The sequence below is a fragment of the Herpailurus yagouaroundi genome, unplaced genomic scaffold (assembly GCF_014898765.1).
Source record: "Herpailurus yagouaroundi ecotype Mexico unplaced genomic scaffold, PumYag 196, whole genome shotgun sequence".
Taxonomy (NCBI): Eukaryota; Metazoa; Chordata; class Mammalia; order Carnivora; family Felidae; genus Herpailurus; species Herpailurus yagouaroundi.
The window spans coordinates 25,158,341-25,171,754 of record NW_024412427.1 but is presented as its reverse complement, the minus strand read 5'-3'; the positions used below and the strand labels follow the sequence as shown (position 1 = coordinate 25,171,754).

At 37.7% G+C, this 13,414-nt stretch overlaps 1 pseudogene; it reads left to right on the top strand.

The window, feature by feature from the left end:
* Nucleotides 1-13,414, top strand: part of LOC121012065 (60S ribosomal protein L31-like) — a 46,140-nt pseudogene that overhangs the window by 15,051 nt on the left and 17,675 nt on the right.

The window sequence follows — 13,414 nt, the reverse complement described above, 5'->3', positions numbered from 1 at the left end:
TATATATATTCTAATATATATATATTAGAATTATATATAAAACAGTCTTAAACACCAAGAATTATATATATATATAATAGAAAGGGTATAATGTCACTATTATCCACCAAATTCCCTCCCTCAGGGATGGAATGTTTTCTCTTCCTCTTGCTTAGAACTAAAATAAATATATATGTCATGGTGGAATCTTGGTTATGAGGGATTGGTTTCTAAGTGATTTAGTGATAATAAGCCAGTCCTTATTCTTCTATGAAATTACTTGAAGGTAGATGGAGTCTGCAATGATATTTTTAAAAAAAAGATTCTTGTTTTAAAAAACACTACCCTTTGTGTTTTGATTTAGACACAGTGTGTCTATTCTCCATTAGATCTATTCCTGGGCTGTCCTAAGGTATCTGAGATCTCAAACTATATACAACACATGATTCCCCGAGAGCCCATCCCACTAAAGAACATTCTAATTAGCAAGCTTTCTGATAATGAAGTACTCAGAAGCCAATGTTTCTGCAAGTATTACTAGTGGACACTCATAGGATTAATAATGGCAAGACAGTTTACCTGATGCAACTTATAACACCTGAGTGTAAATAAAAGTGCAGTGAAGCTAGTCATTTTGATTTATTTTGATTTTTTATTGTGTCCCTCCCCACCCACCCCCCCCCCCCCCCCACTGCCTAACCTCAACCCACAGCCATTGTGTACATTTTAAGCATAATTCATTGTCCATTGGTGATTGGTGTCTGGGCTCTTTATGCTATGGACACCCACCATCGAATGCCTGTGGCAATATTTTCTTTAACATTTAAAGTTCCAGAGGGCCAGGATTACATTGAAAGCACTCATCACAGCCACTCATTCATCTAACAGACATTTAGTGAGTGCCTACTATATGCCTAGGACTGTACTATACCATAATTTAACCCTTGTCAACTGAGTCTTTATTAAACTACATCAGTAAGAGATGATGCCTAGACCAGGACTGAAAGACAAAAGAGTAATAATGAATAGAGAAGAGTAATAATGCTCTGAAAGACCTTTGATGCTAAGAGCTTTGGGTCCTCTGTCTACCTGACCTACTTCATTCTGCCTTCTATATTTGTAAATATTTTTCTCCAAAGCCTGGAGCCTTTGACAATAACCTATAATATGGAGAAAGATATTAAATAATATGAGGACACACTGTTAGCAATAAAGAGTGAGAAACAGTTCTCACTGATATCAGCTTCTTTTTTCACTCAACGTTAGTTAAGGGACTGGTTTAAAAAACAGTCTTAAACACCAAGACTTAATTGCTCAAGTCCATAAAAATCCAGAAGAGTTAACATGGAGCTTGGAGGAGAATTTCCAATGTGTGACAGGCTCTGCCAGCGCTGAGGCCTCGTCACATAACCACAAGTGGGATTTCTGAAGTGGAAAGTTGCCTTTGGAAAAATTTCTGCAGTCGTGGTAAATATTTGCTTGTTTGCTTTCCTCCATTAGCTCAAATCCCCCTCAGTACGAATGGCAGGAGAAAGGAAGATTTTGGCAAACAAGAATGTGGGGATTGTAATGGATCATTCAGTTCAGGGGTCTGTGAACTTTCTGTATAGGCGCAGATAGTAATATCATTGGTTTTGTAGGTCATATGGTTTCTATGGCAACTACTAGCCTTGACCATTGTAGCTTGAAAACATTCATAGATGGTACACACACAAATGGGCATGGCTGTGTTCCAATAGAAGTTTATTTCATAAAAAAGCACAGTACCAGATCCTGCCTGCCAGCAGTGGTTCTGACTACTAATCTAGTTGGATCCTTCATTTTTTTAATAAAAAGGAGCACTAATGTGCCAGCAAGGCCCATGTTCTTGGCATGGTCTAGAGGGAGTTAAGACCCAAAGAGCAAGAAAAAAAATGATGGAGAATAGTAGCATTTACTAAAATTAAAACATTCTAAAACTATACATTTTATATGAACTCATACAAAATGAAAGACAAAATAAACATGTAATGATTTCCTTTGGGCAAGCTTAGGAATAAAGGGAGTGGGAATTTGGAATAAATAAATAAAATGAGGAAAATAGACTTTGAGGGGTGAATGATTATGCTGTGCTTTGAACAGAGCTTCTGGTTGACACAAGCCCTGCAGCTGAGGCCCCACTAAGAAAAGATACACTCAAAATAATACAAAAACAATACAAATTTTCATCTTGATTTGAACCCAAAGAAACACAGCCATATAAAAAAGACTCCTTGAATGTAGAAGATCATGATTTACCATGAATATAATATGATATAGCCTCATGGTATTGAATAGCAAATATTGAAAGCACCATGCAGGATGCCATAGTATAATTTGTACAAGCTGTGGAAATGAACTAAACATCACTTCTAGAAGCTCCCCATCTTTTGGGAAAAACCAATGCCTAAATGAGTATTATTGAAAGTGTGGTTTGTGGAACACTGGTGACCAGAAAATTTTTACTGCAGATGTGGGATGCTACATGTACAACAGTTGAGAACAAGTTTTTTTTTTTGTTTTTTTTTTTAGTTTTTTTTTTTTTTTAATGTTATTTGTTTTTGAGAGAGAGAGAGAGACAGGTTGTGAGCAGGGGAGGGTCAGAGAGACAGAATCTGATGAAGGCTCCAGGCACTGAGCTGTCAGCACAGAGCCTGATGCAGGGCTTGAACTCATGAATCATGAGATCATGACCTGAGCTGAAGTTGGACGCTTAACTGACTGAGCCTCCCAGGCACCTAGAGAACAAATGTTTCAAAACTTTCATAGCAATCTGTTCCACAGCATCTAGGTGGACTTGTCTTACTGCACCAGCTATAGATTAAGTCAGGTGTCATTGAACTCATGTGATGAGACACAATGGCAGGAGTCACATAATCATTGAACTCTGTAGGTCCCCATTCTGGAAAATTGTCCAGATTAAGGAGTTTGTGATGGATTGTAAATCGAGTACTATTTTTTTCACTGAGTCTTGTGATAAAAAAAAAAAAATCCAGTTGAACTGAATAATGTGCTAAGAAAAATAGTAAATATAGAAATTTCATAAAGGCTAATAAGTCAAGATATTTTTCTTTTGAAGATAGTAATGTTGAAGCTGGTCGTAAGCAACTGTTAATGTATGTGGGGGCACGTGGTTACTGAGGGGAAAGTTTGGTGGAGAATGTTTGAACTGCGGAATGAACTCTGTTTCTGCAAGGCAAGCAGCCAGTTTGTTACTTTAAGGATGAAATGGGACAGTCTTGCTTATTTGTCTAACACTCTGGGCATTTTAATAATCTTAACACTGCCTTGCAATGGAAAAGTTCAACATGTCTTTCCATTGTGGATAAGACCAAAGGACAAAAGCCCAAATCAGAAACTTGGAAGAATAGGGTTTCTAAAGCAGATTAGTTCCATGATTTAACAGTAAGTACAAGACAACTTCAACAACAAGAACCTTGTTAGTTCTTCCCCTATGTTTGTCTTTGGCTGCTACTGGTGCTGGCCCCTGGGGACACAGGAACATTGAGGCTCCTTCACCCACAACTTTGTTAGTATTAGACCCCTACTTCCTGTTCTCTACATCACTCCTGCTGTGATTCCCAGAACTCAGAGCCTCACCTCCCTTTGTCCAAGCCCCCCAGCTTTCTCCTCAAGACCAGACTGTTCACCTTGAGGCTCTGTTTCTCCCTGTATCTGCACATCTGGGATGTCAACACTTATTTATTTATTTATTTATTTATTTAAATGTTTATTTATTTTGAGAGAGAGAAAAAAAACCTGTACATGTGCACACATGTGCACGAGGAGGGGAGGGGCAGAGAGAGAGGGAAAGAGAAAATTCCAAGCAGCACTGACAGCACAGAGCCCAATGTGGGGCTCTATCTCACAAACTGTGAGATCATGACCTGAGCCGAAATCAAGTGTCAGACACCTAACCAACTGAGCCACTCAGGTGTCCCTGGGCTGTCAGCTCTTGATCTGCCAACAGAATTGAAAGTGGAGTGGACTTAGTTAGCATGGGCAGCCAAGGAAGCTGAGTCTTGTTTTTGTCATCATGGAAATCCCAGCAGTGTGCACTGGAAGGTGCTTCAAAAGGATGGGGCCAAATGCTTCTGGGCAAAGTCAGAGCTGCTGGCCACCCCAAGTCTGCTCCAAGCCAGTGCCCTTCTTGGCTTCTCAGGGCCAGCTCACTCCTGTGTCCTGGGAGGGAGCCCCTACTATTGGCTCCTAAAAACTTGGGGCATATAGCTCCATGATGGACAGATGGAGGCAAGGCAGGTGAGAGGGAAGCAAGGCTGGAAGGAGACAGGAGTGTTGCTGAGTGTGGTTCTCTGGAGTAGGGGCAGCTCTCAGGACTTCCTAAGATGGAAGCATGAGTCAGGTAGAGGGAACATTGGATCACAAAGGTCTCATTGCTACCCACTCAGAACAGGGTCCTGGATTGCCCAGCCAGGCAAAGGGGGTTGATATAAGGCAGATTGCCAGGGCCTGAGACTGGCAGAGAGAGGCTGGACATGAAAGGATTGTACTCAGGCTCCTGCTCCTCCTCCTGGCTCCTGTCATTACAAGCTCTTTCACATGGTACTCTCTCCAGGCCCCCCTCATACCTGTGTTCTCTCCTATAGTATACAGCTTTGCTCACTCTCTCGCTGCCAGCCTCTACTCTTGGTTCCCTGCTTCCACCATCCCACACTTGGAGTTCCCAAAACTTTGATGCTAGCATCTTTGGTTTACTAGCTGATCTTCTTCTGGGCATTCCATCTATTTGGGGTCTTCAAAGCAGCTTTGAAGTCTAGATGACTATGATGACAATTTGAGCTTTCTGGATCACTATGCAGATGGGAAATGCATCCTATCAGAGGAGAGAATTAAATCTTCTTGCAAGGTCCTTTTGAAGATGGGGCTAGGGAAGACATAGGTCACCTAGGAGCAGTAGGTTTGGGTACCACAAAGACACTACTGTTTGTAAATTCCTACAGAGGCCACAGAGGCTGCTAGGGAGAAGGCCTCAAAATATGGCCTATGTCCTGGAATAGTTTACCCTGGTGAAGCCTCTGGTCCCCAGGATGATAAACAACATTCAATGGAAGAAGATGTCTTGCTGGCCTCTCTTCAATCACTAGGAGAAACTAGTGCCATGTAACCTTGAAAACTCACAAACTGACGACACAAGAGGACCCTCTCTGAAGACAGCAGAGCCCAATGTAGATAAGGGACATTACTCAAAGGAGGGAAACAGTGGCCATTGGAACATGCACAGATAGGTCTTACAGTGGAAGAGTTTTAGACTCACATAATTACTATATGACAGATCTGATCTTTAGAAGGAGAAGATAAATCTCTCAAAAACAGACTGATATGATGAACAATTTCTACAGAAAAATCCAAGTAATTTTTTAACAGTACCAGATTATAATATTTTTATAAGAATTATGCATGATGCTTTAAAAATTATAAGTAAAATAGAAAGAAAAGTTAAATAAACAAAATGGAAGATGTAAAACAATACAATAACAAAATTCAAGAATTAGAAAAGAAATTATGCTGTAAATTACACATTGGTACTTTTAATTAAAAAGTCTGTGCCATTTTAATTATAGCCTGGACTGCAGAAAGAGCTCCTCATGTAGAGACAATGGAAGTGACCATTTGAGAGAGGTCCTTAGAAAATAAGCCATTAGAGGGGTACCTGTGTGAGTCAGTTGATTGAATGTTCGACTCTTGATTTTAGCTCAGGTCATGATCTCATGGTTCCTGAATTTCACTGACAGTGCAAAGCCTGCTTGGGATACTGTGTCTCCCTCTCTCTCTCTGCCCCTCTCTTGCTAGAGAATATATGCATGCATGCTCTCTCTCTCTCTCAAAATAAATAAATAAACATTTTAAAAAAAAACATTAGATGGCTCAGCTTTGACGGTCAATTTCAGAAACATATTCACCAGATGTTTTCACCAAAAAGGCATGCAAGCCAGGGGGGAGCTCTTTGGCCCTCACATGGATATCAAGGAAGTTCTCTGCCTTGCATCAAAAGTGTCCCAACTTTCAAGGACTTCCTGTTCTGAAAAAGGAAGATTTGGGCTTTTACCTGAGGAAAGGCCTACAACTAGTCTTAGTGAGTCATCAAAAGGGACCAGTAAATTAATGACCTGAAGTAGACTGTGATGAATCATATTTTAAACCTTAGAGCAGTCATTTAAAAATAACACAAAACTAGTAAGAAATAATCAACACAGGAATTGTAATGTTAGCTGAAAAACATTCGACACCAAAGAAAGCAGTCAATAGGTATGAAGAATAAAAATGACAGGAGAGATATAGAAAACAAATAAAAAATCACAGACACAAATGCAATCATATCACATTTTATATCACATTAAATATACATGGTCTAAATACCCCAATTATAAGGCAAATATTCTCAAGCTGGATAAGAAAGCATGGTTGGACTATAGATGTTTTCAAAAGACACACCTTAAATTTAAAGACACAGAGAGACTGAAAATGAAAGAAAAAAAAGATATGTAAACAGTAACCAAAAGAGAAGTGGAATGACTATATCAATAAAATAGATGTTAAGAAATAGTATTGGAGAGAGAAACATCTGAAGGATAAAAATTGAACACATCAGGAATATGCATTATAAATGTATACATATGTAATAACAATTCTGTAATACATTGAAGCAAACACTGCTAGAATTGAAAAGAGCAATAGAAAATTCAATAACTATAGTTGGAGAATTCAAGACCCCATTCTGAATAATTGCTAGAGCAACTGGACAGAAAATTAGCAAAGAAATGGAAGACTTGAATAACACTATCAATTAACTTGAGATATATGGAATACTCCACTCAACGATTACAGAATACAGATTATCTTCCAATACACATGTAACATTCTCTGTGATATACCATATGCTAAGCCATAAAATAACACTAAATTTTAAATGATCTAAATCAAAACATATTCTCCAACTAAGTCAGATTTGGTATGCTTAAAAACTACTTTCCCATATAAATTGAATGTCAGAACAGTAATTTTGTTTGTTCAAGATCAGGGTGAAATGTCCTATGATTTAAACTTTATAAATTTCCTATATTGGATTTATGAGTTACATAAGTTACCACTGTTTACATAACCAGTTTAAAATAAAAAATTATGTGTATAAATTTAAGTTTTTGTATATACATAGTGAAATGAAATGATAATAATGGGTGCCTTTTATTGTTTTAAATTTAATTAAATTTTATAAAGCCACAGATTTAATGTGTTAACTAATTTGTAATTTCCTAATCCTTATCTAAAGATCTTAGATAAATGAGTCAATTAATTAAGTTTTGATAGCCAAGAAAGTTTATTATTATTATTATTATTAAAGATAGAGCAATCAGGGAAGGGGCAGAGAGAGAGTGAGAGAATCTTAAGCATGACCTGGGGATCATGACCTGAGCTAAAATCAAGAATCAGATGCTACCCAGGGACCCTGAAAGCCAGGAAAGTTTCTAAAAGCAGAAAAAAACACTTACTAATAAACATAAATTCTACTCTTACTATTTTAAATTGTAATCGATTAACAACAAAATACAATTGCCTTCAGATGACATCTATCTTATCCAAATTATACAGCTAGAAATAAATATGTTTGTTTATACATGTGTGAGAATCCATCCACTTCAATTGTTAAAATGATGTTTTTATAAAGAAAAAATAGTGACATAATACTTGTTTTTTGTCCTGTAGTTCTTTTTTGTGCTGGTTATTTGATTAAAGATGACTTTAATATAAATGGTTAATTATATAAGATATAAATATAATATGCATAAAATAAAATATGGGAATTTCTGCTTAAGAAATTTATAATAGTTTATTCTCAGGATAAATTTAATATATCTACATTGTTTAATATAGTGATAAATTAACTATATCTAAAGGCTACAGGTAAAAGCTTAAATAATTACCTCTTTATATATCTGTATATCCCTAAGTATATACATATAGAAGTACAGTAATAAATCTTTCACCCTAAATTATTACATAAATAATGTAAAACAGAAATAAAATTCTATGCTTGGATTGTGGAGTTTGCTTTTGTAACTTAATTATTCTGTTAAATATTGGTGCCTTTTTACACTTTAATCAGTTTTTACAAACTCTTTGGTTTTTTCCCCTTAATTTTGTTTTTATAATTGTTACTTATTGTGTTTTTATGATGTTCTAAAATTATTTCTGATTTTAGATAGTTATAATTTATATTGCCTTCGGTGCTATCAGTCTTTATTTTGTCCTTCCAAAATTCACAATAGTAATTTGCTCTTTTACTGTACAAAAAAAGAGGAAATAGGATAAATTAGGTTTGTTAAAATTCTTCAGGCCTTAATGAATTCAGAACTACAATGAGAGACTTTGTCCTCCAACCTTGGTGTTGAAAAACAAAACAAAACCAAACCCCACAAAACCAGAAAAATCCAAAAGAGAGCTGATCTTCCTGGATGAATTGTATATAAGTAGAATCTATCAATAGAAATATCTTTTAATAATTATACACTCTCCAAGTTACAAGAAGTAGGCTTATGTTTAAAGCTAAGTAACGGAACAGTAACTATCTATCACAAATTTCTACTCCAGGATTCTAGATTCACAAATCCCTTTGTGTCCATGAAAATTTGGAACAAGTGGTAGGAGTACTCACTTGATTTATGTGAGAATCACCAGGGACCTCCTGCTTATCTCAGTGTTTTGTGAGAACCAGTGGCCAAGCCATAACTGACTTGTTTAATATGTCCAATAGCAAAACCCGTGAAAACTTCCATTGCAGGGTCTCCACTACATTTAATGAGTTCTCATCCTATACTCTTTTTTTGTTTTACACTTTAAAAACTTTATCATGCTTTAGAAGATATAAAAATACAAAACATTTGCATTTTTTTTAAAGTTAAAAGGTTTTAAAACTGGCTACATTTTCAACATTTTCCTTTAGATAGATTTCTCTAAGATTTAATAGACTGAAGTCAGACCTCATACTAGCTTTACCAATTTTTCAAAAACAAAGAAGAGTCCATGAGAAAACAGTTACATAGGTTATATATTTACTGCTCCTAACATATCCAATTATGGCAAGCCTTGGAACCAAGCATTCATAGGCAAGCCAAGTCATGCTGTGATTTGATGGCCCCATCACCATTCTTTGCACTAAACTCTGGAAGAAGGCAACATGTCAACCCCTTTAGTGATTTCCCAGTGGTAACTTCTACAGATGCCTACTAGTAGCACCTGGCCCTAGAAACTCTTGCTCCTGGAATCAAGAGGTCATGAGGCAAAAGCCAGTGTGGTAGGGCCCACGCCCACATGGCCTTGGGGCAGTTGCAAGTGAACAGTTCACATAATCATCAGGAGTAACTTGTTTTGGTTCTCAAACATTTTTAGTACTCAAATAGTGATAGTAATATTAGTCCCTTAACTGTAAGCCCTCCAAACAAAACTAATGAAGTTCTCAAAACAGTTTCAAAATTGTTGCTGTACTTGAAATAAGTTACAATACAAAGAAAAAATGTCTATGGAATAACTTAAAGACCCACACTTTTTTTACTAGAATGTGTCAATGCTTAGTTGATGAAAAGAGCAACTTTAGGATTTCCAGAAATAACAACATAATCCCATGGCAGTCTGAATTCCAATCAGCCAATTCTTAAAGTTTTCCATAGAAACATTTTTAAAAGTTTATTTATTTTGAGAGAGAAAGAGAAAGAGAGCAGGGGAGGGACAGAGAGAAGGAGAGACAGAATCCCAAGCAGGCTCCACGCTATCAGCAAGGAGCCTGATGCAGGGTTCGAACTCACCATCTGTGAGATCATGATCTGAGCTGAGAGCAAGAGTCAGACATTTAACTGACTGAGCCACCCAGATGCCCCTCCATAGAAACTTTTTTAAAGAGAAACACTGAATATTTACGGTACAAGTACAACAGTTTTAAAAGAACAGCATTTGAGATACCATGCTTATGAATTCTAATCAATACAATTCCCAAAGTATGGCTGAGAGTTAACAAGAAGCACAATCATCGGAGAAACCACAAGTAGCAGTCGGCCATTACTAACTACATTATTGTAGGCATGCCACCAGCTCAGAGCAGCCTTTGGTTGAGAGCCTGTGCTGGTCTGGCTGAAGATGCTCCTGTACCTGCACCAAAGTGCTTGGACAACAGAGAAGTCTTAGTCACTCATAGAAGCTACCCATGAAGTCTGGAACAGGTGCTGGTTACTACTCACAGTCTAGAACCTGAAGGCATTCATCAATTATCTTATGAGTACTTCACATGGACACTGAAACCCAGCTCTTTGAAAGTAAGTCTCTTAGCCTTTTTAATTTTGTTCTTTAAGATAACATAATATTGATCCAAAGATAGAGGCACAAATTTCTTTTTCTCTCTCCGATGTCAACGGTAATTAAACACATGGATGACGTCCTGTATCCATTGAGAGCCTCTCATTTTTTGGAGGCCAATTGAATACAGGCCATTAACACAAGCCCCAAAGGTTTTACAAAGAACTTGGTATAAAAGAACCAAAGGGTTCACAACTATCTGATAGCCATGACCACTTACTTTGCTCTTCAAAGGTCTCTATCCACTGCTGCCTCACTTTAAATACAAACACCCTCCTTTCTTTACCTGAAGAAAGATAACCCAATAATTATATAACATCATTTTGGGAGCTATCTACCATCAGTATGGATATTCTAGATGAGAAGCTTCACCCAGAAATTAAATTATTTCCAGATGGCTAAATTAATGGCTGTTTCCTGGACTTGTCAGCTGACAAAACATAAAGAAGTAGATATTTATACTGATAGTATATTTTTGATTAGTTCATGATTTTGAAATGCTTTAGGAATGAAGAGATGTCCTGGCCACTATAGGATAGTGAATTGAAAATATTCAGATGTTTTGCTGTTATCTAAAGTTATAAGACATAATGAAAATAGAGTCTTGTGGAAATGCTTTATAATACTATCCACAAGAGCAAAAGGTATTACTGAGGCTGCTTCCGGATTTGTCCCACCTGTTGATGATACAACCCCCAAAAGACCATGAAGGTGGGACATGGGCATGGTTGAGGCTTTTCCTTCTGGAAAGCTATGGCAGTAATGACTGGGGAAAATTATTGCTTGATTTTGCATTTTTGACTTGGAGAATCTTTTTTTTTTTTAATGTTTATTTTTGACAGAGAGAGAGAGAGAGAGACAGAGCATGAGCGGGGGAGGGGCAGAGAGCGAGGGAGACACAGAATTAGAAGCAGGCTCCAGGCCCTGAGCTGTCAGCACAGAGCCCGACGTGGGGCTCAAACTCACAGACCTTGAGATCATGACCTGAGCCGAAGTTGATGCTCAACTGACTGAGCCACCCAGGTGCCCCCTGACTTGGAGAATCTTAACTTATCTTTGCAGTAATGGGGACACATAGTTAGTTCACTGGTACTACTATTAAGAACTCTGTAAGGTTTACCTTTTATTCAGAAACTCCATTTTATCACCCATAAACCTCAGGGAAAATAAAAAGAACTAACAGAATCCTAAAGCCATAATGATCAAAGCACTCAAAAACCCTCAAGCTTCTAAGGCCTTATTCCCATGGGCCTTGATAGCAATAAGATCAATTTCTCATAGGGCTCAGAAGTTATCTCCTTCTTCATTATTAACAGGCTACCTCATGAGTTTGAGAATTACTTTCAATTCTAGATTCTACTCTTCTGTACTCTGATATGAGTAATTACTCTAGGGAACTCATATAATACCTCTGACTTTATCACCAATAGGTACAAACAATTTCTAAAACAGCCACTGAAGCAGCCGCTGCATATGAGACCTGGAGGTTTTGCGCTCTCAAAAAGGCACCAGAGAAAAACTGCCCTTGACTCTCAATAAGACAAGACTGTGTACAGTACTGCTAATGACTGACACAGTGAAACTCCAAGGTGTTGATCTTTAGGCTCTGTTTCCCAGCTTAAAAGACTTCTCTGGTCTACTGGAGTCTGCTCCATCAGGAGACCTAAAACTGAGGGTTCTTAGAAATTCTCCAGATGATGTTGGGTGCAGATGATGTTGAGTGCAGAAATGGATGGCTTTCACCCAAGAACCAAGATGTCAGAATCAGATAAATGTTCTGCTCTTCAGTAACCCTTTCCTTTCTTCTCTCTACGCTAACCAAATCACAGCTTGTGTTGTCCTCTGACACTCTCTTAATATGATCTCCCTTACCATTATGTTACTTTTAACTGACCCTACCCCATGCCATGATCTTCTACCATTTAAGAAAACACAAAATACTTTGGCACATTTTTCTCAGACCATAGCTTCTGGACAAAAATTTGATAACTGTTCCTTTAAACACTCAAGGTAAATTTCCTTATACTGATCTTTCTGGTTCATGAGCTTCTCTCACATAACTGATTCAAAATTTAGGCTAATAAAAATTGGATATTGACCCATATCAACAAAATGGTTCTGCAAAAGCTATTACAACCCTCTCAGAATAACCTAGTCCAGTGGGGACTAATGTTGGACTGTGTTTGATCCAATTGTCAGATACACTCTCGGTTTTTTTGCAGGAACTGATGAATTCCTTGGGCTATAGAGTATTTGGTGACTACTATTGCAAAATAATACTTATAATCCCAATACAGTTCGTGCCCCATTAGGATCTGCTGCTTTTGTGGTCATCAGGCTTATCCTAAATACAAAGATAACTTAGTGTGTATTGTCTGCTACATACTAATCCTGCATATTCAGGATAATTGTTAGAGATTTTCATATATTTAAAACTACTACCCTTTCAGGGGATCATGTTTCTCTGAACAAAAGATATCCAGAGACCTCCAGAAAGAGGCAAACAGCGTCTACTTGGGAGAACTCCAAGAAACATAACTGACTTTTCCATGCATAGTATTTGAACAGCAGCTCCCATGGTAGGGATACTGCAACTAGAAAAGTTGCATGAAGTCCAAAACTTACTTTTGACACTAGCAGATGTCATGAGTTACACACTTTGTTCTCTGGAAACCCAACAAATCAGAATAAATTTATTAGTCAGAATCATAGATAACCACAAAGATGTTAGTTTTGTCTTAAGTAGACAATGGAGAATTTGTCTTATAGCCAACACTTCCTGCTGCACCTACATACTTCAGACAATAAGATAGAGAGCCTGTGATTAGGCTAAAGGAAAAGGCACCCAGGTCTCCACCACTGACCTTGTTGGATTCCAGGCCATGTTTTCTTGCCTCAGTTTGATGATTATGTCTCTGTGGTCAGGCCTGTTGAAAGGACTAATAACCATTTCTGTTTCTGGTAACCTCCTGCAATGCCGTTGACTGATGCATCCCATCCAGAGTCTTAAACGCTCCTGGGCAGTCATTGCCATGTCCGATGATTCAGCAACTCA